Here is an 8,059-nt window from a genome sequence, read left to right as displayed (position 1 = left end):
ACACTCGCACACACACACACACACACACACACACACACACACACACACACACACACACACACACACACACACACACACACACACACTCTCTCTCTCTCTCTCTCTCTCTCTCTCTCTCTCTCTCTCTCTCTCTCTCTCTCTATCTCTCTCTCTCTCTCTCTCTCTCTCTCTCTCTCTCTCTCTCTCTCTCTCGCTCTCTCTCTCGCACACACACTACACACACTCCATGAGCAGAGCATGACCCATGTGAGAACGCTCCGTCACTATGGTCCCGTGGAGAATTCCAGGAAAGGGGGGGTGGGGACGGGGCTGCAGGAGATGCTCTGTGTTCTCCGTGCTCCGGCCGAACTTCCCTCCATTCAAATCCACATGCTTAAAATTATACAGAGCCTCTGTGGCGTCCGCGCTCGTTGGCCTCACCCACCCAATGCAAATCCCAGATGACAACACAGCAGCTGACGGACTGCTGCTCTGGCTCCTGCCCTGACTCTTTAGCTTTCTCTCTCTCTCTCTCTCTCTCTCTCTCTCTCTCTCTCTCTCTCTCTCTCTCTCTCTCTCTCTCTCTCTCTCTCTCTCTACCTCTGTCGTTTTGACTCCTGTTTTCTTTCTTTACCTGTTGCTCTATGTCTCCGTCTCTCTGTTTATGTTGTGCTTTATATCTCTGCTCTCTCCATCTACCTCTGTGTGTCTCTCTCTCTGCCTCGTTCTCCCTCCCTCTGTCCCTCCCTCGTCCCTCCCCCCCTCTCTCTCCCTCTCTCTCTCTCTCTCTCTCTCGGTCTGTGTTTATGTTGTGCTGCCTTTGTTATGACAGGTAATGCAGTAAGTGTTTAATACGCGGCTTCATGTATGGCTGCGGTCGGTAAATCTGTGGCCTAGTAATGCTAAGCAAGCGAGAGCAGTCAAATTGTAAACCAGATGCAGTAGGCCTGTAAAATATATGTATTCCCCTCCCAAGTTCTGAAGCCCAGTTCACATGGCACTGATTGTAAGGGGCTAAAACAGTTTGTGCTTGACGTGATGGATACTCTGTGAGAAGAAGTGTGGCCTTGAAAGGGAACACAAGCTCAAGGACGAGAGAGAGAGAGAGAGAGAGAGAGAGAGAGAGAGAGAGAGAGAGAGAGAGAGAGAGAGAGAGATTGATTTGTCATTTTGGTCATAATAACTCCTGAGATGGTTTGTGTTGTGCAATGCTCAAACCAGAAAACAAAGTATCAGCTGATGAGAGTACAGTGATACAATTGAACTCCAGAATATTCCAAAGCACAAAAGAAGAAATCAAGATCACACACACACACACACACACACACACACACACACACACACACACACACACACACACACACACACACACACACACACACACACACACACACACACACACACAGTGCAGTAGGTATACGTTTGTACATTGAATGCGTGTGAATTTGTGATGAGCTTTGAATATGCAAGAAAACCCCTTGTGTGTGTGTGTGTGTGTGTGTGTGTGTGTGTGTGTGTGTGTGTGTGTGTGTGTGTGTGTGTGTGTGTGTGTGTGTGTGTGTGTGTGTGTGTGTGTGTGTGTGTGTGTGTGTGTGTGTGTGTTTGTGGATGATGAACATACATTTCAATGAACCCTCCCATTTTAAAGCAAATTACCAGCTATTGGTTTGCAAATTGGGCAAGCCCACTCGTCATTAAAGAGGATGGTAATGCCCTGGTAGGGCTTGGCAATTAGATGCCTCGTGTTTATTTGTAGGCTACCCAAAACATCAAGGGACTTCAATCATTGTGAACAGTGTTAACGATTATGCGCAGTGGAGCACATTTGTTATTAAGGTTTACATGGGCTAAGACACATTTTGCAAAGCACTGCATGATCTGCCCATTCTCGGCCACAACTCTCCCTCTGACTTTGAAGTATACTTGGACGGACTTCAGTGAACTTCCCTTGCCAAAGTCTCGGCACAGTGAGAAGTTTACAGGTGAGAGAGACTTTTTTTGGAACACTGGGAATGTACGATTGGGACTTAAGTCGAACGGAATTAGATTGTGGGATTTCGGGGTGTCAGTAATTGAAATATATCCCATACGTCATGTTTCACTAATCTGTAATTTGGAATAAATCTGATGCGATGTGATATCCGCACAGAAACAATGCGCTTCGGTTTTCCGCCCCCTCTTTCGGGGAGTGTTTGGTTTCGCCCCTCTCAGTGCGCAGAGTTCCTCTAACCTGAGAGAGAAGTCAGTGAAACAGACGATCGTCTACCAGACGTATCGTCCTCATTGCTCCACTGGAAAAGCATTTTGTGCATTTAATTTCTATTTCTCTAACCTTTTCCTTACGGATCAATCATTGCGCAGCGGTATTCTCTTAAAATCAAGAACAATCTTATTGAATAAAGAACGCATTCTGCATCCTGGCACATGCTTTGTACAATGGAATATCATTCTTGGGATTGATGCTCAGAAATAATTCTGTAATTGGATGGAGTGCTTCGCCATGGAGAATGACAGGACTTACATGTCGACATGGCAACTAAGGAGCACACCGTAGCCATAGCCTTCCATTAAGGTAAGTTTATTACAGGCTTCTGTGTTGTAGCCTACATTCCCGCATCAACTAAGGCATACGTGTTGCATGGTAGGGTGTTTTTAATGGTGGAAATCATTATTATGTCTGATTTGTAAATATTGCTTGGTTGTCATTTTCTCCCAAAATGAACACGCGTGCTGTTTCGCCGGGTTTCCATGGGTGTAGCCTACTGTTGCGGCTCCAGTTTTTAGGTGCTTATTATGCTTTCTGCAACTTTGGGACCCCTGCGGTGTAAAGCTTCAGTATATCCCTCTGGGAATTTTCAGAGTAACTCTGCACTGCTGGAGTGGATACAACAGAAAATTGTCTTATAATGTATTTATACACCGCGCAACAGAGTGTGGTTTGGGATCATCGTGGCGTGTACAATGAGACGCATAGATTTTACAGTAGCCTATCCGAACAAAAGCGCATTCTTTTGAACGCACAAATCTTTGTCATTACCCATAGACTGTTCTCTTATTTAATTTTAATTATCAACTCTTGGGGGTAGTAGGGGCAGTTGTGTAAAGCACCTGTGAAGTGCTTTTATGACACTTCGCTGTTTGCGCTCGATAATGACAGCCGGATGCATCTGTGCAAAGTCCTCTTCTCTCCGCTCCGCAAGGATGGTGAGTGCGAGTTGACCCACCTCTCTCTCTCTACCAGTCCTCGGGGTCCCGGTGTACCCTGGATGGCCTTTGAGTCCAGTCCAGTCCTGGGGGCTTGAACCGGGTCTGGATGAGGCTAATGCAGGGTGAAGCCTCCCCCCTGTGCTCGGGGGCTTGGAAAGAAAGGTGTAACAACTCGTGTACGGGAAAATCAGCCACTACAACATTGACTCAGCTGAAAGCTTGCAGTAGGCAAATGCTTACCTCAGCTTTTTCGAAGAGGTGCGCTTAAATTAGCTGAACAATAAGATGGAAAACCAAGTGTGGCTACTTTGTCATGCTGGAATGCCTGACAGCCACTACAAGCTGCACCCCAGGGTGTATTTTAATGCAGGACGGGATAGGAAGTCCCAAAGTTAAGACTTGTAAGATTGATGGCCACTACCAAGCAAGTATGCTGAAAAACCAGCACGTCGTCACCACCACCAACATTATTGATCTATAGTGACCTCCAGGCAACTGTGTGCAGGGTGACAAGTATCTGGTGTGTAATGTGGCAACAAGGGTCTCATAGTGAGGCCAGACCCGATGACAAGGGGAGGTCAAACGGGTCAGTTGTCCCAGGCCCAGGAAGAGGGAGGCCGCCATTACAATTTATGCAGGGGGGAGGGGGTCTTTTCAGATGATTTTGTCCTGGGCTCGGCCAAAGCTGTAAGCGGCCCTGATTGTGGGCTCCTGTGGAGCTCCGCTTTATGGCCTGTTTGCCTGCGCTGTGCTGTTGCTGTTGCTGTTGAGCTGCGCTGGCGAGATGCATTGTTGGCCTGGCAGGTAGGGGATTTGCAAAGCCATTTGGACGCGCTACCTAGAAACCACTCCATTATTTGAAACAACAGGGTTAAGTCCTCATCACTTTTATTGGATGCGGCGGAGCCAGAGCAGGGCAGTCACATGAATTAGGTCAAGAGGAATATTAAAAAAACATCACTCTTTATGATGGCTGGCATATTTTTTGTTGTTGTTGTCATTGACTTTGCAGTCTACTGGATGTTGAGTGTGTCGTCCTCATTCACTTAAGTAGGCTACATACAATATGAGCATAATGTACTTTGTTTTAGTAAGTCATTTGCAAAGCTGGATGTGGTTTGAAAACGAAGAGGAGTGCATTTGGGTCAAATGTTTGAAGAAAAAGTATGAGCTCTTTCGAAAGGACATGAGAAACTTCAGTACATAGTTTTTGACTATCCCCAAGATGTGAAGGCCCGATCCATAGGCCCCTTGTTGAAGGTGGTAGTCTTAAAAATCTGATTTTGGGGGAAAAAAGTTGAAAATCCTTTATTTTAATGGATAACGCCCACACGTTTCGACTGCATATCAGTCTTCATCAGTCTTCTGATGTCTTCAGACTGCATATCAATCTTCATGATGTGGTTTGATTCAGCAGCTCTGCCTGCTCTCCACAGCGTTTGTTATTAGTTAGGTTGTCGTCAGCATTGGGCCTCACAGGCCACCGTCCCCATGTCTTAATCAGCTGTTCTGTGGAATGCTGGCATATGGGCAAACGTGACAAATGTTATCATTCCAGACGAGCACAACACATATGCCCCAGCTGGCACAGATATGCGATACTACCGCCAGTGCACTGCACAGACTTGCTCTAGAAGTCGCTCTGTGTGTGTGTTACAGTATACTGTGAAGTGGAATGCACTCATGTCTCTGTAGTGTGGAGCAGCAGTGGCTTGTGGGAGTTTCTCTTTGAATCAGAAGGTTGCAGGTTCGAATCCCACATTTACGTCTCTCCTTACGTCCCCATCCATGTCTGAGGTCCCCCTGAGCAAGGCACCTTGAACCACCCGCATTGCCCTAGGGATTTTGGGTCATTTCACGTGAAATCATACACTTTGGGACCTGACCGACACAGATTTCAATTATACTTGCTGTGCCTGTTTAGTAGCAAGGTAGCACCAGAACTGCATTTGTGTGAATCTGACACCAATATTAAGGGAGAAATAGACTAGCAAATGTTAAGGATAGGACACTATGCATTCAGCTTTGATTATATCAGTCAGTGTAAGTCACAAAAAGATGTGTGAGGTGTTGCTTGAAAGCTCTTTTTTGGCTCTACACATTACACAAGCAGCATGGAATACAACAACCCTCAGAATATGAATTATGGTATATTGAAAAATTTGAAATTGAATATAAAAAAAACTCATATTTTAAAATGGCCGGTTTCTTGTCTAAACATAGCCCTGTAAGGTCATAAACAACACCTGACAATGGGGTGTTTGGTTCTTTATTCATTTAGGAGATAATGGGACATAAATGTTGAAATGAGTTGTAATGAAGTAGCAATAGAGTAGTGTCAGGGACAGGACTGGACTGGCCATCTGGCATAACAGGCATTTTCCCGGTGAGCCTTGCTCCCTCATCGGTCCCTATTCCAGGTACTCAAAAACTACACAGCTTCTGCCCATTGTCAATGGACACAGTGGAAGCTAGACCATTTTCAGCATTCAGAGAAGCTAGGGTTGAAAGAAGAAGCTCAGTAAAGGAATTTTCTAAATGTTCAAGCATCAAAGGGTATGTTGTAGCTATATATCATGGCAACTAGTGGCTAGCATGTGTTGAGGAATGTATGCCGAGCACTGGAGAGGTGAAACCGAACTTCCTGCATCCTCATGGACCATCTCCATCCTTCACATATTCCGATAGACATGCAGTCATGTGATATTACTATGGTATTGCCATTATTACTTGGTGATTTGTATGATGCCATATTTTTGAGGCCCATTATCTCTGAAATGAATAAAGAACCAAACACCAGCATTTCAGGTGTTGTTCATGGCATTGCAGGCTATGTTTAGACAAGGAACTGGCCATTTTAAAATATGAGTTTTTTTATATTCAATTTAAACTTTTTCAATTTATGATAATTCATGTTCTGAGGGTTGTTCTATTCCATGCTGTTGTGTAATTTGTAGAGCCAGAAAATAGCTTTCAAATAACACCACAGACATCTTTTGTGACTTACACTGACTGATATAATCAAGGCTGAATGCATAGTGTCCTACCCTCATATGTAAACCTTTGCTAGTCTATTTCTCCCTTAATATTGGTGTCAGATTTACACAAATGCAGTTCTGGGGTGCTACCTTGCTACTAAACAGGCACAGCAAGTATAATTGAAATCTGTGTCGGTCGTGTCCCAAAGTGTCTGATTTCACGTGAAATGACCCTTGTGACCAATACCCTGGCCTATACCTAAATAACTGTAAATCCCTTTGGATTAGGGCGGCAACAAAGCGTAATGTATTGGTGTGTGTGTGTGTATGTGTGTGTGTGTGTGTGTGTGTGTGTGTGTGTGTGTGTGTGTGTGTGTGTGTGTGTGTGCGTGCGTGCCCGTGTGTGTGTGCGTGCGTGCGCGTGTGTGCAGGTGCGTGTATTTGTATATGTATGGAGAGAAGTCAGTCGTGTTACAGTCGGTGTTCATTATGCTGTGATTAATAGGATTACTCCCCCTTTTACACTCCAAAATACCAAAGAAGGAGGAAGCCTTTTCGCCATCGTGGAAATGTGCAGAGAGATTTCACGTCATGGAGGCCTCTCAAGTCCCCCATTGTTATCACTTGTTGTTCCTCAGTTAATCCTCACTGGGGTTATTGATTAGAGCGTGATGTTTCTAAGAGGAAATGCCGTGTGCTGAAAATAGTGAGAGAACAAAGGTGCATAATATTGTAATGTAGACATAGAAGTACTATTACTGATGTAATTTCATACTAATGCATGATCTTACATTGTTTACCAGTTATTCCACTGTACGCAATGAGGTGGATACACTGTAAGAATACTTCTACTTGTACTTTATACACCTCTGGTAAAAACACATGTAGTCACCTTGATGTTGTTTTGCACTTCTGTTAGCGCACCTTTCCTTTTTAAGAAGAGCATCATCCTTTACCAAAATGCTTGTTTACATTGCGGTTAAGAACTCAAACAGACACCAAGTTGAACTGCTATTACATAAGTCTACGAAGACAGGCCTATGTTGCACAGAAAGTTAATTCCATTGCATCATGCGTGCAATGTCTGGTTGTGTCAAATATCATATTCAGGGCTGTATGTTAGCATTACGTGATGAAAAAGCTTCTTTAATATGTCTTTGCAGCATTTTAATCTGACTTGCAATCAGGTGCGGACACTGTACAGCCCCCTTTAGATGGGTGTGTATGCAGGTATCAGAGAAGGGGTTGCCTGTAGTTTAAAAGAAAAAAAGGGTCCATCTGAAACGCTTTTATGATGGAGCGTGTCTCCCGATGCCTGCAAGACTGAGTATCAAAAACTTCAAAACAAATTGTGAAAAGAAAAAGGACGAGCCGATCTCTCTTTGCCTGTGATGTTTTGTTTGGCGTGTCAGACGGATGACAGGAAGAGAGTGGGAGCGAAAGAGAGACAGATAGAGAGAAATAGAGGGAAAGAGAAGAGGGGGAAAAGCACAAGACAAAAAAATCTGTTCTGTGCATGGGTGTAGTCGCTGAAGTCTGCTGGAAATGTGGCTGATGCATGCAAATCGGACCCACTCAGGGGGATGGGTGCCAAGCTCAGGCCCTTTGTGTTGTCGGTTGCTTTTCATTTCTCCAATGGCAGAGCAAAACATGCAGATAAGGGATATTTGTGCAGTGTAGGTGAGAGTGATTTACAGAGAGTGGTTTAAACCAACACCACCAACAACAACAATAAACAACAACAATAAACAATAGCAACAGCAGCGCAGGGCATCATTGACTCCTTGGCATTGTCTTTTGATTCTGCTGATTGCACAGTCTCTGATCTGATCAAAGGAGTCAGATTGTTATGGCTGCTGGTTGTAACACACACAAAGACACGCACGCATGTAAGC

The 8,059-nt window shown here is 44.6% G+C and overlaps 1 protein-coding gene across 1 annotated transcript in view; it reads left to right on the top strand.

Annotated features, from left to right (window-relative positions):
* Positions 1-2,240: 2,240 nt before the first annotated feature.
* The window catches only part of ccdc120a (coiled-coil domain containing 120a), a 44,863-nt gene continuing 39,044 nt past the window's right edge, over positions 2,241-8,059 (top strand). The window contains exon 1 of the mRNA XM_063208737.1: positions 2,241-2,551. The gene's annotated coding sequence lies outside the window, so the exon portion shown is untranslated. The remainder of the gene's footprint in view (positions 2,552-8,059) is intronic.

The sequence above is a fragment of the Engraulis encrasicolus genome, chromosome 10, assembly GCF_034702125.1.
Source record: "Engraulis encrasicolus isolate BLACKSEA-1 chromosome 10, IST_EnEncr_1.0, whole genome shotgun sequence".
Lineage (NCBI taxonomy): Eukaryota > Metazoa > Chordata > Actinopteri > Clupeiformes > Engraulidae > Engraulis > Engraulis encrasicolus.
This window is presented reverse-complemented; position numbering and strand designations above follow the sequence as displayed.